At 38.5% G+C, this 25,725-nt stretch overlaps 14 non-coding genes across 14 annotated transcripts; all 14 read left to right on the forward strand.

Moving 5' to 3' along the window:
* The first annotated feature begins 1,029 nt into the window (after positions 1-1,029).
* TRNAT-UGU (transfer RNA threonine (anticodon UGU)) lies at positions 1,030-1,102 on the forward strand. Its single transcript has one exon. It is a non-coding gene; the product is annotated as a tRNA-Thr (tRNA).
* A 1,538-nt stretch (positions 1,103-2,640) lies between these two features.
* On the forward strand, positions 2,641-2,713 carry TRNAT-UGU (transfer RNA threonine (anticodon UGU)). The gene has a single exon. It is a non-coding gene; the product is annotated as a tRNA-Thr (tRNA).
* A 1,538-nt stretch (positions 2,714-4,251) lies between these two features.
* On the forward strand, positions 4,252-4,324 carry TRNAT-UGU (transfer RNA threonine (anticodon UGU)). The gene has a single exon. It is a non-coding gene; the product is annotated as a tRNA-Thr (tRNA).
* A 1,538-nt stretch (positions 4,325-5,862) lies between these two features.
* Positions 5,863-5,935, forward strand: TRNAT-UGU (transfer RNA threonine (anticodon UGU)). The gene has a single exon. It is a non-coding gene; the product is annotated as a tRNA-Thr (tRNA).
* A 1,538-nt stretch (positions 5,936-7,473) lies between these two features.
* On the forward strand, positions 7,474-7,546 carry TRNAT-UGU (transfer RNA threonine (anticodon UGU)). Its single transcript has one exon. It is a non-coding gene; the product is annotated as a tRNA-Thr (tRNA).
* A 1,538-nt stretch (positions 7,547-9,084) lies between these two features.
* Positions 9,085-9,157, forward strand: TRNAT-UGU (transfer RNA threonine (anticodon UGU)). Its single transcript has one exon. It is a non-coding gene; the product is annotated as a tRNA-Thr (tRNA).
* A 1,538-nt stretch (positions 9,158-10,695) lies between these two features.
* TRNAT-UGU (transfer RNA threonine (anticodon UGU)) lies at positions 10,696-10,768 on the forward strand. The gene has a single exon. It is a non-coding gene; the product is annotated as a tRNA-Thr (tRNA).
* A 1,538-nt stretch (positions 10,769-12,306) lies between these two features.
* On the forward strand, positions 12,307-12,379 carry TRNAT-UGU (transfer RNA threonine (anticodon UGU)). The gene has a single exon. It is a non-coding gene; the product is annotated as a tRNA-Thr (tRNA).
* A 1,538-nt stretch (positions 12,380-13,917) lies between these two features.
* TRNAT-UGU (transfer RNA threonine (anticodon UGU)) lies at positions 13,918-13,990 on the forward strand. The gene has a single exon. It is a non-coding gene; the product is annotated as a tRNA-Thr (tRNA).
* Positions 13,991-15,528: 1,538 nt separating this feature from the next.
* Positions 15,529-15,601, forward strand: TRNAT-UGU (transfer RNA threonine (anticodon UGU)). The gene has a single exon. It is a non-coding gene; the product is annotated as a tRNA-Thr (tRNA).
* A 3,150-nt stretch (positions 15,602-18,751) lies between these two features.
* TRNAT-UGU (transfer RNA threonine (anticodon UGU)) lies at positions 18,752-18,824 on the forward strand. Its single transcript has one exon. It is a non-coding gene; the product is annotated as a tRNA-Thr (tRNA).
* A 1,538-nt stretch (positions 18,825-20,362) lies between these two features.
* TRNAT-UGU (transfer RNA threonine (anticodon UGU)) lies at positions 20,363-20,435 on the forward strand. Its single transcript has one exon. It is a non-coding gene; the product is annotated as a tRNA-Thr (tRNA).
* Positions 20,436-23,585: 3,150 nt separating this feature from the next.
* On the forward strand, positions 23,586-23,658 carry TRNAT-UGU (transfer RNA threonine (anticodon UGU)). Its single transcript has one exon. It is a non-coding gene; the product is annotated as a tRNA-Thr (tRNA).
* A 1,538-nt stretch (positions 23,659-25,196) lies between these two features.
* TRNAT-UGU (transfer RNA threonine (anticodon UGU)) lies at positions 25,197-25,269 on the forward strand. Its single transcript has one exon. It is a non-coding gene; the product is annotated as a tRNA-Thr (tRNA).
* Positions 25,270-25,725: the final 456 nt, after the last annotated feature.

The raw sequence follows: 25,725 nt of genomic DNA on the forward strand, positions 1-25,725 counted from the left end.
AAATGGATCACACCATTCACATTAGATCATGTGCACAACTCACTCAAACCTTTACTTGCAGGATTCCCTTAACACAGGTTAGCACATGCTTGGAGCACACTATCAGACGAACAATGCCTTCTCTCCCGTCTATTGTTTTGAAGCGCTTTTAGTTGCTTGCTTAGTCAAAAAAGATAAACCTTTTTTGTTGATGCTTACGATGATCTTTGGTATCTCACCAAAATCTGCAAGCTGCCGAATGGTTGAGCGGTCTGGGGGACTATGTTCAGGTTGTATGCTCTCCTGGACTTGTGGGTTCAAATACCGCTTCTGGCAGCTCAGTTTTGCTTAAATATTACCCAGGATGTTTTAGCAATTGCTACATGAAAATATTTTCAGAATAAAAAGACCTTCTGGTAAGAATGAAGAAAAAGGATTGTAGTGCCAAGCAGCACGAGGATTACCGAGGCATTAAGAACTGGGGCTTAACATCTTAGTCTAGGCTGATGGTGAAAAGAGCTGTTTTGGAACCATGTTAGTAGAACCAATGTGGCTGTTCTCAAGAAGCTAAATATTATAGTACATAAGATGCTTTTTAATGGTGAATTGATGTTACTACCAGCTTTCAAATCTGCTTAGGTTTTTTCCAACAGGGTTCTATCAGAACATAACTAAAAGAAAAGATATGCACACATACTGGGCTGATGTGAGCGCTTTGCTTTTAAACCTGCAATTTGAATCAAGGAAGGAAAAAGTCCTTCAAAACTTTTTCTGTTCAACCCTCTGACTATTAAATCCTCAACTAATATAAAGCAGTGCTGCACCAGGGAATGAAAAACTGCTCCAGGCTTTATATTTCATCCCAAGAATTGGACTCTTAGCACGACCAAACTTTCTTTGAGTTTCGCAATTTTTTCGACTTGTGTATTTGAGGATGGCCGCATGATCTTTTCAGGAAGCATGGGTTCATTCCTACTTATGACATTCTAAGATTTTTGAAAAAGGAATATAGAATTGGTCAGAAATATTGTGGGACTGTTTCAAAATGCAGGCTTCATAGCTCAGGGGTTAGAGCACTGGTCTTGTAAACCAGGGGTCGTGAGTTCGATTCTCACTGAGGCCAAATTTTCTTAGTAAAGGCTATCGTGAACATCAAACCTTCTGAAAGTGGTTTTTGCCTATGAGAAAGGATCTTTCAACACTTTCTCTTTACAGCCCTCTGAATGCCAAAATCAAAAAGTCGAGATTTTATAGTCCTTTAATCTCACTTCAACAATTAAGCTCTTAACATGACCCAATTCTCTTCTGGTTGCAGAAAATTTTCATCGCCATGTAGGTCACTGTGACTGCATGCTCTTACCCTGGGAGCGAGACCTTGAATGCCACTTTACACAGGTGGGATATACCTTGAATGGAATGTGTTATCAGAACAATACCTATTGCTTGAATCAAAGTTTGATGTCACGCATAATTTTTAAATAATTTTAATGATTTGGGAAATTAAAATCTTGCAGTTTTCACTCTTTCCACCTAGCCCTATTATTCTGCTCTGTAGAAATCGCTTTTTAGTAGTGATCTGATTGTCATTACAGGCAGAATTACAAATATAGATAAAACCTTTTGTATTAATCAAAATGGATCACACCATTCACATTAGATCATGTGCACAACTCACTCAAACCTTTACTTGCAGGATTCCCTTAACACAGGTTAGCACATGCTTGGAGCACACTATCAGACGAACAATGCCTTCTCTCCCGTCTATTGTTTTGAAGCGCTTTTAGTTGCTTGCTTAGTCAAAAAAGATAAACCTTTTTTGTTGATGCTTACGATGATCTTTGGTATCTCACCAAAATCTGCAAGCTGCCGAATGGTTGAGCGGTCTGGGGGACTACGTTCAGGTTGTATGCTCTCCTGGACTTGTGGGTTCAAATACCGCTTTTGGCAGCTCAGTTTTGCTTAAATATTACCCAGGATGTTTTAGCAATTGCTACATGAAAATATTTTCAGAATAAAAAGACCTTCTGGTAAGAATGAAGAAAAAGGATTGTAGTGCCAAGCAGCACGAGGATTACCGAGGCATTAAGAACTGGGGCTTAACATCTTAGTCTAGGCTGATGGTGAAAAGAGCTGTTTTGGAACCATGTTAGTAGAACCAATGTGGCTGTTCTCAAGAAGCTAAATATTCTAGTACATAAGATGCTTTTTAATGGTGAATTGATGTTACTACCAGCTTTCAAATCTGCTTAGGTTTTTTCCAACAGGGTTCTATCAGAACATAACTAAAAGAAAAGATATGCACACATACTGGGCTGATGTGAGCGCTTTGCTTTTAAACCTGCAATTTGAATCAAGGAAGGAAAAAGTCCTTCAAAACTTTTTCTGTTCAACCCTCTGACTATTAAATCCTCAACTAATATAAAGCAGTGCTGCACCAGGGAATGAAAAACTGCTCCAGGCTTTATATTTCATCCCAAGAATTGGACTCTTAGCACGACCAAACTTTCTTTGAGTTTCGCAATTTTTTCGACTTGTGTATTTGAGGATGGCCGCATGATCTTTTCAGGAAGCATGGGTTCATTCCTACTTATGACATTCTAAGATTTTTGAAAAAGGAATATAGAATTGGTCAAAAATATTGTGGGACTCTTTCAAAATGCAGGCTTCATAGCTCAGGGGTTAGAGCACTGGTCTTGTAAACCAGGGGTCGTGAGTTCGATTCTCACTGAGGCCAAATTTTCTTAGTAAAGGCTATCGTGAACATCAAACCTTCTGAAAGTGGTTTTTGCCTATGAGAAAGGATCTTTCAACACTTTCTCTTTACAGCCCTCTGAATGCCAAAATCAAAAAGTCGAGATTTTATAGTCCTTTAATCTCACTTCAACAATTAAGCTCTTAACATGACCCAATTCTCTTCTGGTTGCAGAAAATTTTCATCGCCATGTAGGTCACTGTGACTGCATGCTCTTACCCTGGGAGCGAGACCTTGAATGCCACTTTACACAGGTGGGATATACCTTGAATGGAATGTGTTATCAGAACAATACCTATTGCTTGAATCAAAGTTTGATGTCACGCATCATTTTTAAATAATTTTAATGATTTGGGAAATTAAAATCTTGCAGTTTTCACTCTTTCCACCTAGCCCTATTATTCTGCTCTGTAGAAATCGCTTTTTAGTAGTGATCTGATTGTCATTACAGGCAGAATTACAAATATAGATAAAACCTTTTGTATTAATCAAAATGGATCACACCATTCACATTAGATCATGTGCACAACTCACTCAAACCTTTACTTGCAGGATTCCCTTAACACAGGTTAGCACATGCTTGGAGCACACTATCAGACGAACAATGCCTTCTCTCCCGTCTATTGTTTTGAAGCGCTTTTAGTTGCTTGCTTAGTCAAAAAAGATAAACCTTTTTTGTTGATGCTTACGATGATCTTTGGTATCTCACCAAAATCTGCAAGCTGCCGAATGGTTGAGCGGTCTGGGGGACTATGTTCAGGTTGTATGCTCTCCTGGACTTGTGGGTTCAAATACCGCTTCTGGCAGCTCAGTTTTGCTTAAATATTACCCAGGATGTTTTAGCAATTGCTACATGAAAATATTTTCAGAATAAAAAGACCTTCTGGTAAGAATGAAGAAAAAGGATTGTAGTGCCAAGCAGCACGAGGATTACCGAGGCATTAAGAACTGGGGCTTAACATCTTAGTCTAGGCTGATGGTGAAAAGAGCTGTTTTGGAACCATGTTAGTAGAACCAATGTGGCTGTTCTCAAGAAGCTAAATATTATAGTACATAAGATGCTTTTTAATGGTGAATTGATGTTACTACCAGCTTTCAAATCTGCTTAGGTTTTTTCCAACAGGGTTCTATCAGAACATAACTAAAAGAAAAGATATGCACACATACTGGGCTGATGTGAGCGCTTTGCTTTTAAACCTGCAATTTGAATCAAGGAAGGAAAAAGTCCTTCAAAACTTTTTCTGTTCAACCCTCTGACTATTAAATCCTCAACTAATATAAAGCAGTGCTGCACCAGGGAATGAAAAACTGCTCCAGGCTTTATATTTCATCCCAAGAATTGGACTCTTAGCACGACCAAACTTTCTTTGAGTTTCGCAATTTTTTCGACTTGTGTATTTGAGGATGGCCGCATGATCTTTTCAGGAAGCATGGGTTCATTCCTACTTATGACATTCTAAGATTTTTGAAAAAGGAATATAGAATTGGTCAGAAATATTGTGGGACTGTTTCAAAATGCAGGCTTCATAGCTCAGGGGTTAGAGCACTGGTCTTGTAAACCAGGGGTCGTGAGTTCGATTCTCACTGAGGCCAAATTTTCTTAGTAAAGGCTATCGTGAACATCAAACCTTCTGAAAGTGGTTTTTGCCTATGAGAAAGGATCTTTCAACACTTTCTCTTTACAGCCCTCTGAATGCCAAAATCAAAAAGTCGAGATTTTATAGTCCTTTAATCTCACTTCAACAATTAAGCTCTTAACATGACCCAATTCTCTTCTGGTTGCAGAAAATTTTCATCGCCATGTAGGTCACTGTGACTGCATGCTCTTACCCTGGGAGCGAGACCTTGAATGCCACTTTACACAGGTGGGATATACCTTGAATGGAATGTGTTATCAGAACAATACCTATTGCTTGAATCAAAGTTTGATGTCACGCATAATTTTTAAATAATTTTAATGATTTGGGAAATTAAAAACTTGCAGTTTTCACTCTTTCCACCTAGCCCTATTATTCTGCTCTGTAGAAATCGCTTTTTAGTAGTGATCTGATTGTCATTACAGGCAGAATTACAAATATAGATAAAACCTTTTGTATTAATCAAAATGGATCACACCATTCACATTAGATCATGTGCACAACTCACTCAAACCTTTACTTGCAGGATTCCCTTAACACAGGTTAGCACATGCTTGGAGCACACTATCAGACGAACAATGCCTTCTCTCCCGTCTATTGTTTTGAAGCGCTTTTAGTTGCTTGCTTAGTCAAAAAAGATAAACCTTTTTTGTTGATGCTTACGATGATCTTTGGTATCTCACCAAAATCTGCAAGCTGCCGAATGGTTGAGCGGTCTGGGGGACTACGTTCAGGTTGTATGCTCTCCTGGACTTGTGGGTTCAAATACCGCTTCTGGCAGCTCAGTTTTGCTTAAATATTACCCAGGATGTTTTAGCAATTGCTACATGAAAATATTTTCAGAATAAAAAGACCTTCTGGTAAGAATGAAGAAAAAGGATTGTAGTGCCAAGCAGCACGAGGATTACCGAGGCATTAAGAACTGGGGCTTAACATCTTAGTCTAGGCTGATGGTGAAAAGAGCTGTTTTGGAACCATGTTAGTAGAACCAATGTGGCTGTTCTCAAGAAGCTAAATATTCTAGTACATAAGATGCTTTTTAATGGTGAATTGATGTTACTACCAGCTTTCAAATCTGCTTAGGTTTTTTCCAACAGGGTTCTATCAGAACATAACTAAAAGAAAAGATATGCACACATACTGGGCTGATGTGAGCGCTTTGCTTTTAAACCTGCAATTTGAATCAAGGAAGGAAAAAGTCCTTCAAAACTTTTTCTGTTCAACCCTCTGACTATTAAATCCTCAACTAATATAAAGCAGTGCTGCACCAGGGAATGAAAAACTGCTCCAGGCTTTATATTTCATCCCAAGAATTGGACTCTTAGCACGACCAAACTTTCTTTGAGTTTCGCAATTTTTTCGACTTGTGTATTTGAGGATGGCCGCATGATCTTTTCAGGAAGCATGGGTTCATTCCTACTTATGACATTCTAAGATTTTTGAAAAAGGAATATAGAATTGGTCAAAAATATTGTGGGACTCTTTCAAAATGCAGGCTTCATAGCTCAGGGGTTAGAGCACTGGTCTTGTAAACCAGGGGTCGTGAGTTCGATTCTCACTGAGGCCAAATTTTCTTAGTAAAGGCTATCGTGAACATCAAACCTTCTGAAAGTGGTTTTTGCCTATGAGAAAGGATCTTTCAACACTTTCTCTTTACAGCCCTCTGAATGCCAAAATCAAAAAGTCGAGATTTTATAGTCCTTTAATCTCACTTCAACAATTAAGCTCTTAACATGACCCAATTCTCTTCTGGTTGCAGAAAATTTTCATCGCCATGTAGGTCACTGTGACTGCATGCTCTTACCCTGGGAGCGAGACCTTGAATGCCACTTTACACAGGTGGGATATACCTTGAATGGAATGTGTTATCAGAACAATACCTATTGCTTGAATCAAAGTTTGATGTCACGCATCATTTTTAAATAATTTTAATGATTTGGGAAATTAAAATCTTGCAGTTTTCACTCTTTCCACCTAGCCCTATTATTCTGCTCTGTAGAAATCGCTTTTTAGTAGTGATCTGATTGTCATTACAGGCAGAATTACAAATATAGATAAAACCTTTTGTATTAATCAAAATGGATCACACCATTCACATTAGATCATGTGCACAACTCACTCAAACCTTTACTTGCAGGATTCCCTTAACACAGGTTAGCACATGCTTGGAGCACACTATCAGACGAACAATGCCTTCTCTCCCGTCTATTGTTTTGAAGCGCTTTTAGTTGCTTGCTTAGTCAAAAAAGATAAACCTTTTTTGTTGATGCTTACGATGATCTTTGGTATCTCACCAAAATCTGCAAGCTGCCGAATGGTTGAGCGGTCTGGGGGACTACGTTCAGGTTGTATGCTCTCCTGGACTTGTGGGTTCAAATACCGCTTCTGGCAGCTCAGTTTTGCTTAAATATTACCCAGGATGTTTTAGCAATTGCTACATGAAAATATTTTCAGAATAAAAAGACCTTCTGGTAAGAATGAAGAAAAAGGATTGTAGTGCCAAGCAGCACGAGGATTACCGAGGCATTAAGAACTGGGGCTTAACATCTTAGTCTAGGCTGATGGTGAAAAGAGCTGTTTTGGAACCATGTTAGTAGAACCAATGTGGCTGTTCTCAAGAAGCTAAATATTCTAGTACATAAGATGCTTTTTAATGGTGAATTGATGTTACTACCAGCTTTCAAATCTGCTTAGGTTTTTTCCAACAGGGTTCTATCAGAACATAACTAAAAGAAAAGATATGCACACATACTGGGCTGATGTGAGCGCTTTGCTTTTAAACCTGCAATTTGAATCAAGGAAGGAAAAAGTCCTTCAAAACTTTTTCTGTTCAACCCTCTGACTATTAAATCCTCAACTAATATAAAGCAGTGCTGCACCAGGGAATGAAAAACTGCTCCAGGCTTTATATTTCATCCCAAGAATTGGACTCTTAGCACGACCAAACTTTCTTTGAGTTTCGCAATTTTTTCGACTTGTGTATTTGAGGATGGCCGCATGATCTTTTCAGGAAGCATGGGTTCATTCCTACTTATGACATTCTAAGATTTTTGAAAAAGGAATATAGAATTGGTCAGAAATATTGTGGGACTGTTTCAAAATGCAGGCTTCATAGCTCAGGGGTTAGAGCACTGGTCTTGTAAACCAGGGGTCGTGAGTTCGATTCTCACTGAGGCCAAATTTTCTTAGTAAAGGCTATCGTGAACATCAAACCTTCTGAAAGTGGTTTTTGCCTATGAGAAAGGATCTTTCAACACTTTCTCTTTACAGCCCTCTGAATGCCAAAATCAAAAAGTCGAGATTTTATAGTCCTTTAATCTCACTTCAACAATTAAGCTCTTAACATGACCCAATTCTCTTCTGGTTGCAGAAAATTTTCATCGCCATGTAGGTCACTGTGACTGCATGCTCTTACCCTGGGAGCGAGACCTTGAATGCCACTTTACACAGGTGGGATATACCTTGAATGGAATGTGTTATCAGAACAATACCTATTGCTTGAATCAAAGTTTGATGTCACGCATCATTTTTAAATAATTTTAATGATTTGGGAAATTAAAATCTTGCAGTTTTCACTCTTTCCACCTAGCCCTATTATTCTGCTCTGTAGAAATCGCTTTTTAGTAGTGATCTGATTGTCATTACAGGCAGAATTACAAATATAGATAAAACCTTTTGTATTAATCAAAATGGATCACACCATTCACATTAGATCATGTGCACAACTCACTCAAACCTTTACTTGCAGGATTCCCTTAACACAGGTTAGCACATGCTTGGAGCACACTATCAGACGAACAATGCCTTCTCTCCCGTCTATTGTTTTGAAGCGCTTTTAGTTGCTTGCTTAGTCAAAAAAGATAAACCTTTTTTGTTGATGCTTACGATGATCTTTGGTATCTCACCAAAATCTGCAAGCTGCCGAATGGTTGAGCGGTCTGGGGGACTACGTTCAGGTTGTATGCTCTCCTGGACTTGTGGGTTCAAATACCGCTTCTGGCAGCTCAGTTTTGCTTAAATATTACCCAGGATGTTTTAGCAATTGCTACATGAAAATATTTTCAGAATAAAAAGACCTTCTGGTAAGAATGAAGAAAAAGGATTGTAGTGCCAAGCAGCACGAGGATTACCGAGGCATTAAGAACTGGGGCTTAACATCTTAGTCTAGGCTGATGGTGAAAAGAGCTGTTTTGGAACCATGTTAGTAGAACCAATGTGGCTGTTCTCAAGAAGCTAAATATTCTAGTACATAAGATGCTTTTTAATGGTGAATTGATGTTACTACCAGCTTTCAAATCTGCTTAGGTTTTTTCCAACAGGGTTCTATCAGAACATAACTAAAAGAAAAGATATGCACACATACTGGGCTGATGTGAGCGCTTTGCTTTTAAACCTGCAATTTGAATCAAGGAAGGAAAAAGTCCTTCAAAACTTTTTCTGTTCAACCCTCTGACTATTAAATCCTCAACTAATATAAAGCAGTGCTGCACCAGGGAATGAAAAACTGCTCCAGGCTTTATATTTCATCCCAAGAATTGGACTCTTAGCACGACCAAACTTTCTTTGAGTTTCGCAATTTTTTCGACTTGTGTATTTGAGGATGGCCGCATGATCTTTTCAGGAAGCATGGGTTCATTCCTACTTATGACATTCTAAGATTTTTGAAAAAGGAATATAGAATTGGTCAAAAATATTGTGGGACTCTTTCAAAATGCAGGCTTCATAGCTCAGGGGTTAGAGCACTGGTCTTGTAAACCAGGGGTCGTGAGTTCGATTCTCACTGAGGCCAAATTTTCTTAGTAAAGGCTATCGTGAACATCAAACCTTCTGAAAGTGGTTTTTGCCTATGAGAAAGGATCTTTCAACACTTTCTCTTTACAGCCCTCTGAATGCCAAAATCAAAAAGTCGAGATTTTATAGTCCTTTAATCTCACTTCAACAATTAAGCTCTTAACATGACCCAATTCTCTTCTGGTTGCAGAAAATTTTCATCGCCATGTAGGTCACTGTGACTGCATGCTCTTACCCTGGGAGCGAGACCTTGAATGCCACTTTACACAGGTGGGATATACCTTGAATGGAATGTGTTATCAGAACAATACCTATTGCTTGAATCAAAGTTTGATGTCACGCATCATTTTTAAATAATTTTAATGATTTGGGAAATTAAAATCTTGCAGTTTTCACTCTTTCCACCTAGCCCTATTATTCTGCTCTGTAGAAATCGCTTTTTAGTAGTGATCTGATTGTCATTACAGGCAGAATTACAAATATAGATAAAACCTTTTGTATTAATCAAAATGGATCACACCATTCACATTAGATCATGTGCACAACTCACTCAAACCTTTACTTGCAGGATTCCCTTAACACAGGTTAGCACATGCTTGGAGCACACTATCAGACGAACAATGCCTTCTCTCCCGTCTATTGTTTTGAAGCGCTTTTAGTTGCTTGCTTAGTCAAAAAAGATAAACCTTTTTTGTTGATGCTTACGATGATCTTTGGTATCTCACCAAAATCTGCAAGCTGCCGAATGGTTGAGCGGTCTGGGGGACTATGTTCAGGTTGTATGCTCTCCTGGACTTGTGGGTTCAAATACCGCTTCTGGCAGCTCAGTTTTGCTTAAATATTACCCAGGATGTTTTAGCAATTGCTACATGAAAATATTTTCAGAATAAAAAGACCTTCTGGTAAGAATGAAGAAAAAGGATTGTAGTGCCAAGCAGCACGAGGATTACCGAGGCATTAAGAACTGGGGCTTAACATCTTAGTCTAGGCTGATGGTGAAAAGAGCTGTTTTGGAACCATGTTAGTAGAACCAATGTGGCTGTTCTCAAGAAGCTAAATATTCTAGTACATAAGATGCTTTTTAATGGTGAATTGATGTTACTACCAGCTTTCAAATCTGCTTAGGTTTTTTCCAACAGGGTTCTATCAGAACATAACTAAAAGAAAAGATATGCACACATACTGGGCTGATGTGAGCGCTTTGCTTTTAAACCTGCAATTTGAATCAAGGAAGGAAAAAGTCCTTCAAAACTTTTTCTGTTCAACCCTCTGACTATTAAATCCTCAACTAATATAAAGCAGTGCTGCACCAGGGAATGAAAAACTGCTCCAGGCTTTATATTTCATCCCAAGAATTGGACTCTTAGCACGACCAAACTTTCTTTGAGTTTCGCAATTTTTTCGACTTGTGTATTTGAGGATGGCCGCATGATCTTTTCAGGAAGCATGGGTTCATTCCTACTTATGACATTCTAAGATTTTTGAAAAAGGAATATAGAATTGGTCAAAAATATTGTGGGACTCTTTCAAAATGCAGGCTTCATAGCTCAGGGGTTAGAGCACTGGTCTTGTAAACCAGAGGTCGTGAGTTCGATTCTCACTGAGGCCAAATTTTCTTAGTAAAGGCTATCGTGAACATCAAACCTTCTGAAAGTGGTTTTTGCCTATGAGAAAGGATCTTTCAACACTTTCTCTTTACAGCCCTCTGAATGCCAAAATCAAAAAGTCGAGATTTTATAGTCCTTTAATCTCACTTCAACAATTAAGCTCTTAACATGACCCAATTCTCTTCTGGTTGCAGAAAATTTTCATCGCCATGTAGGTCACTGTGACTGCATGCTCTTACCCTGGGAGCGAGACCTTGAATGCCACTTTACACAGGTGGGATATACCTTGAATGGAATGTGTTATCAGAACAATACCTATTGCTTGAATCAAAGTTTGATGTCACGCATCATTTTTAAATAATTTTAATGATTTGGGAAATTAAAATCTTGCAGTTTTCACTCTTTCCACCTAGCCCTATTATTCTGCTCTGTAGAAATCGCTTTTTAGTAGTGATCTGATTGTCATTACAGGCAGAATTACAAATATAGATAAAACCTTTTGTATTAATCAAAATGGATCACACCATTCACATTAGATCATGTGCACAACTCACTCAAACCTTTACTTGCAGGATTCCCTTAACACAGGTTAGCACATGCTTGGAGCACACTATCAGACGAACAATGCCTTCTCTCCCGTCTATTGTTTTGAAGCGCTTTTAGTTGCTTGCTTAGTCAAAAAAGATAAACCTTTTTTGTTGATGCTTACGATGATCTTTGGTATCTCACCAAAATCTGCAAGCTGCCGAATGGTTGAGCGGTCTGGGGGACTACGTTCAGGTTGTATGCTCTCCTGGACTTGTGGGTTCAAATACCGCTTCTGGCAGCTCAGTTTTGCTTAAATATTACCCAGGATGTTTTAGCAATTGCTACATGAAAATATTTTCAGAATAAAAAGACCTTCTGGTAAGAATGAAGAAAAAGGATTGTAGTGCCAAGCAGCACGAGGATTACCGAGGCATTAAGAACTGGGGCTTAACATCTTAGTCTAGGCTGATGGTGAAAAGAGCTGTTTTGGAACCATGTTAGTAGAACCAATGTGGCTGTTCTCAAGAAGCTAAATATTCTAGTACATAAGATGCTTTTTAATGGTGAATTGATGTTACTACCAGCTTTCAAATCTGCTTAGGTTTTTTCCAACAGGGTTCTATCAGAACATAACTAAAAGAAAAGATATGCACACATACTGGGCTGATGTGAGCGCTTTGCTTTTAAACCTGCAATTTGAATCAAGGAAGGAAAAAGTCCTTCAAAACTTTTTCTGTTCAACCCTCTGACTATTAAATCCTCAACTAATATAAAGCAGTGCTGCACCAGGGAATGAAAAACTGCTCCAGGCTTTATATTTCATCCCAAGAATTGGACTCTTAGCACGACCAAACTTTCTTTGAGTTTCGCAATTTTTTCGACTTGTGTATTTGAGGATGGCCGCATGATCTTTTCAGGAAGCATGGGTTCATTCCTACTTATGACATTCTAAGATTTTTGAAAAAGGAATATAGAATTGGTCAAAAATATTGTGGGACTGTTTCAAAATGCAGGCTTCATAGCTCAGGGGTTAGAGCACTGGTCTTGTAAACCAGGGGTCGTGAGTTCGATTCTCACTGAGGCCAAATTTTCTTAGTAAAGGCTATCGTGAACATCAAACCTTCTGAAAGTGGTTTTTGCCTATGAGAAAGCATCTTTCAACACTTTCTCTTTACAGCCCTCTGAATGCCAAAATCAAAAAGTCGAGATTTTATAGTCCTTTAATCTCACTTCAACAATTAAGCTCTTAACATGACCCAATTCTCTTCTGGTTGCAGAAAATTTTCATCGCCATGTAGGTCACTGTGACTGCATGCTCTTACCCTGGGAGCGAGACCTTGAATGCCACTTTACACAGGTGGGATATACCTTGAATGGAATGTGTTATCAGAACAATACCTATTGCTTGAATCAAAGTTTGATGTCACGCATCATTTTTAAATAATTTTAATGATTTGGGAAATTAAAATCTTGCAGTTTTCACTCTTTCCACCTAGCCCTATTATTCTGCTCTGTAGAAATCGCTTTTTAGTAGTGATCTGATTGTCATTACAGGCAGAATTACAAATATAGATAAAACCTTTTGTATTAATCAAAATGGATCACACCATTCACATTAGATCATGTGCACAACTCACTCAAACCTTTACTTGCAGGATTCCCTTAACACAGGTTAGCACATGCTTGGAGCACACTATCAGACGAACAATGCCTTCTCTCCCGTCTATTGTTTTGAAGCGCTTTTAGTTGCTTGCTTAGTCAAAAAAGATAAACCTTTTTTGTTGATGCTTACGATGATCTTTGGTATCTCACCAAAATCTGCAAGCTGCCGAATGGTTGAGCGGTCTGGGGGACTACGTTCAGGTTGTATGCTCTCCTGGACTTGTGGGTTCAAATACCGCTTCTGGCAGCTCAGTTTTGCTTAAATATTACCCAGGATGTTTTAGCAATTGCTACATGAAAATATTTTCAGAATAAAAAGACCTTCTGGTAAGAATGAAGAAAAAGGATTGTAGTGCCAAGCAGCACGAGGATTACCGAGGCATTAAGAACTGGGGCTTAACATCTTAGTCTAGGCTGATGGTGAAAAGAGCTGTTTTGGAACCATGTTAGTAGAACCAATGTGGCTGTTCTCAAGAAGCTAAATATTCTAGTACATAAGATGCTTTTTAATGGTGAATTGATGTTACTACCAGCTTTCAAATCTGCTTAGGTTTTTTCCAACAGGGTTCTATCAGAACATAACTAAAAGAAAAGATATGCACACATACTGGGCTGATGTGAGCGCTTTGCTTTTAAACCTGCAATTTGAATCAAGGAAGGAAAAAGTCCTTCAAAACTTTTTCTGTTCAACCCTCTGACTATTAAATCCTCAACTAATATAAAGCAGTGCTGCACCAGGGAATGAAAAACTGCTCCAGGCTTTATATTTCATCCCAAGAATTGGACTCTTAGCACGACCAAACTTTCTTTGAGTTTCGCAATTTTTTCGACTTGTGTATTTGAGGATGGCCGCATGATCTTTTCAGGAAGCATGGGTTCATTCCTACTTATGACATTCTAAGATTTTTGAAAAAGGAATATAGAATTGGTCAAAAATATTGTGGGACTCTTTCAAAATGCAGGCTTCATAGCTCAGGGGTTAGAGCACTGGTCTTGTAAACCAGGGGTCGTGAGTTCGATTCTCACTGAGGCCAAATTTTCTTAGTAAAGGCTATCGTGAACATCAAACCTTCTGAAAGTGGTTTTTGCCTATGAGAAAGGATCTTTCAACACTTTCTCTTTACAGCCCTCTGAATGCCAAAATCAAAAAGTCGAGATTTTATAGTCCTTTAATCTCACTTCAACAATTAAGCTCTTAACATGACCCAATTCTCTTCTGGTTGCAGAAAATTTTCATCGCCATGTAGGTCACTGTGACTGCATGCTCTTACCCTGGGAGCGAGACCTTGAATGCCACTTTACACAGGTGGGATATATCTTGAATGGAATGTGTTATCAGAACAATACCTATTGCTTGAATCAAAGTTTGATGTCACGCATCATTTTTAAATAATTTTAATGATTTGGGAAATTAAAATCTTGCAGTTTTCACTCTTTCCACCTAGCCCTATTATTCTGCTCTGTAGAAATCGCTTTTTAGTAGTGATCTGATTGTCATTACAGGCAGAATTACAAATATAGATAAAACCTTTTGTATTAATCAAAATGGATCACACCATTCACATTACATCATGTGCACAACTCACTCAAACCTTTACTTGCAGGATTCCCTTAACACAGGTTAGCACATGCTTGGAGCACACTATCAGACGAACAATGCCTTCTCTCCCGTCTATTGTTTTGAAGCGCTTTTAGTTGCTTGCTTAGTCAAAAAAGATAAACCTTTTTTGTTGATGCTTACGATGATCTTTGGTATCTCACCAAAATCTGCAAGCTGCCGAATGGTTGAGCGGTCTGGGGGACTATGTTCAGGTTGTATGCTCTCCTGGACTTGTGGGTTCAAATACCGCTTCTGGCAGCTCAGTTTTGCTTAAATATTACCCAGGATGTTTTAGCAATTGCTACATGAAAATATTTTCAGAATAAAAAGACCTTCTGGTAAGAATGAAGAAAAAGGATTGTAGTGCCAAGCAGCACGAGGATTACCGAGGCATTAAGAACTGGGGCTTAACATCTTAGTCTAGGCTGATGGTGAAAAGAGCTGTTTTGGAACCATGTTAGTAGAACCAATGTGGCTGTTCTCAAGAAGCTAAATATTCTAGTACATAAGATGCTTTTTAATGGTGAATTGATGTTACTACCAGCTTTCAAATCTGCTTAGGTTTTTTCCAACAGGGTTCTATCAGAACATAACTAAAAGAAAAGATATGCACACATACTGGGCTGATGTGAGCGCTTTGCTTTTAAACCTGCAATTTGAATCAAGGAAGGAAAAAGTCCTTCAAAACTTTTTCTGTTCAACCCTCTGACTATTAAATCCTCAACTAATATAAAGCAGTGCTGCACCAGGGAATGAAAAACTGCTCCAGGCTTTATATTTCATCCCAAGAATTGGACTCTTAGCACGACCAAACTTTCTTTGAGTTTCGCAATTTTTTCGACTTGTGTATTTGAGGATGGCCGCATGATCTTTTCAGGAAGCATGGGTTCATTCCTACTTATGACATTCTAAGATTTTTGAAAAAGGAATATAGAATTGGTCAAAAATATTGTGGGACTCTTTCAAAATGCAGGCTTCATAGCTCAGGGGTTAGAGCACTGGTCTTGTAAACCAGGGGTCGTGAGTTCGATTCTCACTGAGGCCAAATTTTCTTAGTAAAGGCTATCGTGAACATCAAACCTTCTGAAAGTGGTTTTTGCCTATGAGAAAGGATCTTTCAACACTTTCTCTTTACAGCCCTCTGAATGCCAAAATCAAAAAGTCGAGATTTTATAGTCCTTTAATCTCACTTCAACAATTAAGCTCTTAACATGACCCAATTCTCTTCTGGTTGCAGAAAATTTTCATCGCCATGTAGGTCACTGTGACTGCATGCTCTTACCCTGGGAGCGAGACCTTGAATGCCACTTTACACAGGTGGGATATACCTTGAATGGAATGTGTTATCAGAACAATACCTATTGCTTGAATCAAAGTTTGATGTCACGCATCATTTTTAAATAATTTTAATGATTTGGGAAATTAAAATCTTGCAGTTTTCACTCTTTCCACCTAGCCCTATTATTCTGCTCTGTAGAAATCGCTTTTTAGTAGTGATCTGATTGTCATTACAGGCAGAATTACAAATATAGATAAAACCTTTTGTATTAATCAAAATGGATCACACCATTCACATTAGATCATGTGCACAACTCACTCAAACCTTTACTTGCAGGATTCCCTTAACACAGGTTAGCACATGCTTGGAGCACACTATCAGACGAACAATGCCTTCTCTCCCGTCTATTGTTTTGAAGCGCTTTTAGTTGCTTGCTTAGTCAAAAAAGATAAACCTTTTTTGTTGATGCTTACGATGATCTTTGGTATCTCACCAAAATCTGCAAGCTGCCGAATGGTTGAGCGGTCTGGGGGACTACGTTCAGGTTGTATGCTCTCCTGGACTTGTGGGTTCAAATACCGCTTCTGGCAGCTCAGTTTTGCTTAAATATTACCCAGGATGTTTTAGCAATTGCTACATGAAAATATTTTCAGAATAAAAAGACCTTCTGGTAAGAATGAAGAAAAAGGATTGTAGTGCCAAGCAGCACGAGGATTACCGAGGCATTAAGAACTGGGGCTTAACATCTTAGTCTAGGCTGATGGTGAAAAGAGCTGTTTTGGAACCATGTTAGTAGAACCAATGTGGCTGTTCTCAAGAAGCTAAATATTCTAGTACATAAGATGCTTTTTAATGGTGAATTGATGTTACTACCAGCTTTCAAATCTGCTTAGGTTTTTTCCAACAGGGTTCTATCAGAACATAACTAAAAGAAAAGATATGCACACATACTGGGCTGATGTGAGCGCTTTGCTTTTAAACCTGCAATTTGAATCAAGGAAGGAAAAAGTCCTTCAAAACTTTTTCTGTTCAACCCTCTGACTATTAAATCCTCAACTAATATAAAGCAGTGCTGCACCAGGGAATGAAAAACTGCTCCAGGCTTTATATTTCATCCCAAGAATTGGACTCTTAGCACGACCAAACTTTCTTTGAGTTTCGCAATTTTTTCGACTTGTGTATTTGAGGATGGCCGCATGATCTTTTCAGGAAGCATGGGTTCATTCCTACTTATGACATTCTAAGATTTTTGAAAAAGGAATATAGAATTGGTCAAAAATATTGTGGGACTCTTTCAAAATGCAGGCTTCATAGCTCAGGGGTCAGAAAAACTTGTCTTGTAAACCAGGGGTCGTGAGTTCGATTCTCACTGAGGCCAAATTTTCTTAGTAAAGGCTATCGTGAACATCAAACCTTCTGAAAGTGGTTTTTGCCTATGAGAAAGGATCTTTCAACACTTTCTCTTTACAGCCCTCTGAATGCCAAAATCAAAAAGTCGAGATTTTATAGTCCTTTAATCTCACTTCAACAATTAAGCTCTTAACATGACCCAATTCTCTTCTGGTTGCAGAAAATTTTCATCGCCATGTAGGTCACTGTGACTGCATGCTCTTACCCTGGGAGCGAGACCTTGAATGCCACTTTACACAGGTGGGATATACCTTGAATGGAATGTGTTATCAGAACAATACCTATTGCTTGAATCAAAGTTTGATGTCACGCATAATTTTTAAATAATTTTAATGATTTGGGAAATTAAAATCTTGCAGTTTTCACTCTTTCCACCTAGCCCTATTATTCTGCTCTGTAGAAATCGCTTTTTAGTAGTGATCTGATTGTCATTACAGGCAGAATTACAAATATAGATAAAACCTTTTGTATTAATCAAAATGGATCACACCATTCACATTAGATCATGTGCACAACTCACTCAAACCTTTACTTGCAGGATTCCCTTAACACAGGTTAGCACATGCTTGGAGCACACTATCAGACGAACAATGCCTTCTCTCCCGTCTATTGTTTTGAAGCGCTTTTAGTTGCTTGCTTAGTCAAAAAAGATAAACCTTTTTTGTTGATGCTTACGATGATCTTTGGTATCTCACCAAAATCTGCAAGCTGCCGAATGGTTGAGCGGTCTGGGGGACTACGTTCAGGTTGTATGCTCTCCTGGACTTGTGGGTTCAAATACCGCTTCTGGCAGCTCAGTTTTGCTTAAATATTACCCAGGATGTTTTAGCAATTGCTACATGAAAATATTTTCAGAATAAAAAGACCTTCTGGTAAGAATGAAGAAAAAGGATTGTAGTGCCAAGCAGCACGAGGATTACCGAGGCATTAAGAACTGGGGCTTAACATCTTAGTCTAGGCTGATGGTGAAAAGAGCTGTTTTGGAACCATGTTAGTAGAACCAATGTGGCTGTTCTCAAGAAGCTAAATATTCTAGTACATAAGATGCTTTTTAATGGTGAATTGATGTTACTACCAGCTTTCAAATCTGCTTAGGTTTTTTCCAACAGGGTTCTATCAGAACATAACTAAAAGAAAAGATATGCACACATACTGGGCTGATGTGAGCGCTTTGCTTTTAAACCTGCAATTTGAATCAAGGAAGGAAAAAGTCCTTCAAAACTTTTTCTGTTCAACCCTCTGACTATTAAATCCTCAACTAATATAAAGCAGTGCTGCACCAGGGAATGAAAAACTGCTCCAGGCTTTATATTTCATCCCAAGAATTGGACTCTTAGCACGACCAAACTTTCTTTGAGTTTCGCAATTTTTTCGACTTGTGTATTTGAGGATGGCCGCATGATCTTTTCAGGAAGCATGGGTTCATTCCTACTTATGACATTCTAAGATTTTTGAAAAAGGAATATAGAATTGGTCAAAAATATTGTGGGACTCTTTCAAAATGCAGGCTTCATAGCTCAGGGGTTAGAGCACTGGTCTTGTAAACCAGGGGTCGTGAGTTCGATTCTCACTGAGGCCAAATTTTCTTAGTAAAGGCTATCGTGAACATCAAACCTTCTGAAAGTGGTTTTTGCCTATGAGAAAGGATCTTTCAACACTTTCTCTTTACAGCCCTCTGAATGCCAAAATCAAAAAGTCGAGATTTTATAGTCCTTTAATCTCACTTCAACAATTAAGCTCTTAACATGACCCAATTCTCTTCTGGTTGCAGAAAATTTTCATCGCCATGTAGGTCACTGTGACTGCATGCTCTTACCCTGGGAGCGAGACCTTGAATGCCACTTTACACAGGTGGGATATACCTTGAATGGAATGTGTTATCAGAACAATACCTATTGCTTGAATCAAAGTTTGATGTCACGCATAATTTTTAAATAATTTTAATGATTTGGGAAATTAAAATCTTGCAGTTTTCACTCTTTCCACCTAGCCCTATTATTCTGCTCTGTAGAAATCGCTTTTTAGTAGTGATCTGATTGTCATTACAGGCAGAATTACAAATATAGATAAAACCTTTTGTATTAATCAAAATGGATCACACCATTCACATTAGATCATGTGCACAACTCACTCAAACCTTTACTTGCAGGATTCCCTTAACACAGGTTAGCACATGCTTGGAGCACACTATCAGACGAACAATGCCTTCTCTCCCGTCTATTGTTTTGAAGCGCTTTTAGTTGCTTGCTTAGTCAAAAAAGATAAACCTTTTTTGTTGATGCTTACGATGATCTTTGGTATCTCACCAAAATCTGCAAGCTGCCGAATGGTTGAGCGGTCTGGGGGACTACGTTCAGGTTGTATGCTCTCCTGGACTTGTGGGTTCAAATACCGCTTCTGGCAGCTCAGTTTTGCTTAAATATTACCCAGGATGTTTTAGCAATTGCTACATGAAAATATTTTCAGAATAAAAAGACCTTCTGGTAAGAATGAAGAAAAAGGATTGTAGTGCCAAGCAGCACGAGGATTACCGAGGCATTAAGAACTGGGGCTTAACATCTTAGTCTAGGCTGATGGTGAAAAGAGCTGTTTTGGAACCATGTTAGTAGAACCAATGTGGCTGTTCTCAAGAAGCTAAATATTCTAGTACATAAGATGCTTTTTAATGGTGAATTGATGTTACTACCAGCTTTCAAATCTGCTTAGGTTTTTTCCAACAGGGTTCTATCAGAACATAACTAAAAGAAAAGATATGCACACATACTGGGCTGATGTGAGCGCTTTGCTTTTAAACCTGCAATTTGAATCAAGGAAGGAAAAAGTCCTTCAAAACTTTTTCTGTTCAACCCTCTGACTATTAAATCCTCAACTAATATAAAGCAGTGCTGCACCAGGGAATGAAAAACTGCTCCAGGCTTTATATTTCATCCCAAGAATTGGACTCTTAGCACGACCAAACTTTCTTTGAGTTTCGCAATTTTTTCGACTTGTGTATTTGAGGATGGCCGCATGATCTTTTCAGGAAGCATGGGTTCATTCCTACTTATGACATTCTAAGATTTTTGAAAAAGGAATATAGAATTGGTCAAAAATATTGTGGGACTCTTTCAAAATGCAGGCTTCATAGCTCAGGGGTTAGAGCACTGGTCTTGTAAACCAGGGGTCGTGAGTTCGATTCTCACTGAGGCCAAATTTTCTTAGTAAAGGCTATCGTGAACATCAAACCTTCTGAAAGTGGTTTTTGCCTATGAGAAAGGATCTTTCAACACTTTCTCTTTACAGCCCTCTGAATGCCAAAATCAAAAAGTCGAGATTTTATAGTCCTTTAATCTCACTTCAACAATTAAGCTCTTAACATGACCCAATTCTCTTCTGGTTGCAGAAAATTTTCATCGCCATGTAGGTCACTGTGACTGCATGCTCTTACCCTGGGAGCGAGACCTTGAATGCCACTTTACACAGGTGGGATATACCTTGAATGGAATGTGTTATCAGAACAATACCTATTGCTTGAATCAAAGTTTGATGTCACGCATCATTTTTAAATAATTTTAATGATTTGGGAAATTAAAATCTTGCAGTTTTCACTCTTTCCACCTAGCCCTATTATTCTGCTCTGTAGAAATCGCTTTTTAGTAGTGATCTGATTGTCATTACAGGCAGAATTACAAATATAGATAAAACCTTTTGTATTAATCAAAATGGATCACACCATTCACATTAGATCATGTGCACAACTCACTCAAACCTTTACTTGCAGGATTCCCTTAACACAGGTTAGCACATGCTTGGAGCACACTATCAGACGAACAATGCCTTCTCTCCCGTCTATTGTTTTGAAGCGCTTTTAGTTGCTTGCTTAGTCAAAAAAGATAAACCTTTTTTGTTGATGCTTACGATGATCTTTGGTATCTCACCAAAATCTGCAAGCTGCCGAATGGTTGAGCGGTCTGGGGGACTACGTTCAGGTTGTATGCTCTCCTGGACTTGTGGGTTCAAATACCGCTTCTGGCAGCTCAGTTTTGCTTAAATATTACCCAGGATGTTTTAGCAATTGCTACATGAAAATATTTTCAGAATAAAAAGACCTTCTGGTAAGAATGAAGAAAAAGGATTGTAGTGCCAAGCAGCACGAGGATTACCGAGGCATTAAGAACTGGGGCTTAACATCTTAGTCTAGGCTGATGGTGAAAAGAGCTGTTTTGGAACCATGTTAGTAGAACCAATGTGGCTGTTCTCAAGAAGCTAAATATTCTAGTACATAAGATGCTTTTTAATGGTGAATTGATGTTACTACCAGCTTTCAAATCTGCTTAGGTTTTTTCCAACAGGGTTCTATCAGAACATAACTAAAAGAAAAGATATGCACACATACTGGGCTGATGTGAGCGCTTTGCTTTTAAACCTGCAATTTGAATCAAGGAAGGAAAAAGTCCTTCAAAACTTTTTCTGTTCAACCCTCTGACTATTAAATCCTCAACTAATATAAAGCAGTGCTGCACCAGGGAATGAAAAACTGCTCCAGGCTTTATATTTCATCCCAAGAATTGGACTCTTAGCACGACCAAACTTTCTTTGAGTTTCGCAATTTTTTCGACTTGTGTATTTGAGGATGGCCGCATGATCTTTTCAGGAAGCATGGGTTCATTCCTACTTATGACATTCTAAGATTTTTGAAAAAGGAATATAGAATTGGTCAAAAATATTGTGGGACTCTTTCAAAATGCAGGCTTCATAGCTCAGGGGTCAGAAAAACTTGTCTTGTAAACCAGGGGTCGTGAGTTCGATTCTCACTGAGGCCAAATTTTCTTAGTAAAGGCTATCGTGAACATCAAACCTTCTGAAAGTGGTTTTTGCCTATGAGAAAGGATCTTTCAACACTTTCTCTTTACAGCCCTCTGAATGCCAAAATCAAAAAGTCGAGATTTTATAGTCCTTTAATCTCACTTCAACAATTAAGCTCTTAACATGACCCAATTCTCTTCTGGTTGCAGAAAATTTTCATCGCCATGTAGGTCACTGTGACTGCATGCTCTTACCCTGGGAGCGAGACCTTGAATGCCACTTTACACAGGTGGGATATACCTTGAATGGAATGTGTTATCAGAACAATACCTATTGCTTGAATCAAAGTTTGATGTCACGCATCATTTTTAAATAATTTTAATGATTTGGGAAATTAAAATCTTGCAGTTTTCACTCTTTCCACCTAGCCCTATTATTCTGCTCTGTAGAAATCGCTTTTTAGTAGTGATCTGATTGTCATTACAGGCAGAATTACAAATATAGATAAAACCTTTTGTATTAATCAAAATGGATCACACCATTCACATTAGATCATGTGCACAACTCACTCAAACCTTTACTTGCAGGATTCCCTTAACACAGGTTAGCACATGCTTGGAGCACACTATCAGACGAACAATGCCTTCTCTCCCGTCTATTGTTTTGAAGCGCTTTTAGTTGCTTGCTTAGTCAAAAAAGATAAACCTTTTTTGTTGATGCTTACGATGATCTTTGGTATCTCACCAAAATCTGCAAGCTGCCGAATGGTTGAGCGGTCTGGGGGACTACGTTCAGGTTGTATGCTCTCCTGGACTTGTGGGTTCAAATACCGCTTCTGGCAGCTCAGTTTTGCTTAAATATTACCCAGGATGTTTTAGCAATTGCTACATGAAAATATTTTCAGAATAAAAAGACCTTCTGGTAAGAATGAAGAAAAAGGATTGTAGTGCCAAGCAGCACGAGGATTACCGAGGCATTAAGAACTGGGGCTTAACATCTTAGTCTAGGCTGATGGTGAAAAGAGCTGTTTTGGAACCATGTTAGTAGAACCAATGTGGCTGTTCTCAAGAAGCTAAATATTCTAGTACATAAGATGCTTTTTAATGGTGAATTGATGTTACTACCAGCTTTCAAATCTGCTTAGGTTTTTTCCAACAGGGTTCTATCAGAACATAACTAAAAGAAAAGATATGCACACATACTGGGCTGATGTGAGCGCTTTGCTTTTAAACCTGCAATTTGAATCAAGGAAGGAAAAAGTCCTTCAAAACTTTTTCTGTTCAACCCTCTGACTATTAAATCCTCAACTAATATAAAGCAGTGCTGCACCAGGGAATGAAAAACTGCTCCAGGCTTTATATTTCATCCCAAGAATTGGACTCTTAGCACGACCAAACTTTCTTTGAGTTTCGCAATTTTTTCGACTTGTGTATTTGAGGATGGCCGCATGATCTTTTCAGGAAGCATGGGTTCATTCCTACTTATGACATTCTAAGATTTTTGAAAAAGGAATATAGAATTGGTCAAAAATATTGTGGGACTCTTTCAAAATGCAGGCTTCATAGCTCAGGGGTTAGAGCACTGGTCTTGTAAACCAGGGGTCGTGAGTTCGATTCTCACTGAGGCCAAATTTTCTTAGTAAAGGCTATCGTGAACATCAAACCTTCTGAAAGTGGTTTTTGCCTATGAGAAAGGATCTTTCAACACTTTCTCTTTACAGCCCTCTGAATGCCAAAATCAAAAAGTCGAGATTTTATAGTCCTTTAATCTCACTTCAACAATTAAGCTCTTAACATGACCCAATTCTCTTCTGGTTGCAGAAAATTTTCATCGCCATGTAGGTCACTGTGACTGCATGCTCTTACCCTGGGAGCGAGACCTTGAATGCCACTTTACACAGGTGGGATATACCTTGAATGGAATGTGTTATCAGAACAATACCTATTGCTTGAATCAAAGTTTGATGTCACGCATCATTTTTAAATAATTTTAATGATTTGGGAAATTAAAATCTTGCAGTTTTCACTCTTTCCACCTAGCCCTATTATTCTGCTCTGTAGAAATCGCTTTTTAGTAGTGATCTGATTGTCATTACAGGCAGAATTACAAATATAGATAAAACCTTTTGTATTAATCAAAATGGATCACACCATTCACATTAGATCATGTGCACAACTCACTCAAACCTTTACTTGCAGGATTCCCTTAACACAGGTTAGCACATGCTTGGAGCACACTATCAGACGAACAATGCCTTCTCTCCCGTCTATTGTTTTGAAGCGCTTTTAGTTGCTTGCTTAGTCAAAAAAGATAAACCTTTTTTGTTGATGCTTACGATGATCTTTGGTATCTCACCAAAATCTGCAAGCTGCCGAATGGTTGAGCGGTCTGGGGGACTACGTTCAGGTTGTATGCTCTCCTGGACTTGTGGGTTCAAATACCGCTTCTGGCAGCTCAGTTTTGCTTAAATATTACCCAGGATGTTTTAGCAATTGCTACATGAAAATATTTTCAGAATAAAAAGACCTTCTGGTAAGAATGAAGAAAAAGGATTGTAGTGCCAAGCAGCACGAGGATTACCGAGGCATTAAGAACTGGGGCTTAACATCTTAGTCTAGGCTGATGGTGAAAAGAGCTGTTTTGGAACCATGTTAGTAGAACCAATGTGGCTGTTCTCAAGAAGCTAAATATTCTAGTACATAAGATGCTTTTTAATGGTGAATTGATGTTACTACCAGCTTTCAAATCTGCTTAGGTTTTTTCCAACAGGGTTCTATCAGAACATAACTAAAAGAAAAGATATGCACACATACTGGGCTGATGTGAGCGCTTTGCTTTTAAACCTGCAATTTGAATCAAGGAAGGAAAAAGTCCTTCAAAACTTTTTCTGTTCAACCCTCTGACTATTAAATCCTCAACTAATATAAAGCAGTGCTGCACCAGGGAATGAAAAACTGCTCCAGGCTTTATATTTCATCCCAAGAATTGGACTCTTAGCACGACCAAACTTTCTTTGAGTTTCGCAATTTTTTCGACTTGTGTATTTGAGGATGGCCGCATGATCTTTTCAGGAAGCATGGGTTCATTCCTACTTATGACATTCTAAGATTTTTGAAAAAGGAATATAGAATTGGTCAAAAATATTGTGGGACTCTTTCAAAATGCAGGCTTCATAGCTCAGGGGTTAGAGCACTGGTCTTGTAAACCAGGGGTCGTGAGTTCGATTCTCACTGAGGCCAAATTTTCTTAGTAAAGGCTATCGTGAACATCAAACCTTCTGAAAGTGGTTTTTGCCTATGAGAAAGGATCTTTCAACACTTTCTCTTTACAGCCCTCTGAATGCCAAAATCAAAAAGTCGAGATTTTATAGTCCTTTAATCTCACTTCAACAATTAAGCTCTTAACATGACCCAATTCTCTTCTGGTTGCAGAAAATTTTCATCGCCATGTAGGTCACTGTGACTGCATGCTCTTACCCTGGGAGCGAGACCTTGAATGCCACTTTACACAGGTGGGATATACCTTGAATGGAATGTGTTATCAGAACAATACCTATTGCTTGAATCAAAGTTTGATGTCACGCATCATTTTTAAATAATTTTAATGATTTGGGAAATTAAAATCTTGCAGTTTTCACTCTTTCCACCTAGCCCTATTATTCTGCTCTGTAGAAATCGCTTTTTAGTAGTGATCTG

Source organism: Eleutherodactylus coqui, unplaced genomic scaffold (genome assembly GCF_035609145.1).
Source record: "Eleutherodactylus coqui strain aEleCoq1 unplaced genomic scaffold, aEleCoq1.hap1 HAP1_SCAFFOLD_584, whole genome shotgun sequence".
Lineage (NCBI taxonomy): Eukaryota > Metazoa > Chordata > Amphibia > Anura > Eleutherodactylidae > Eleutherodactylus > Eleutherodactylus coqui.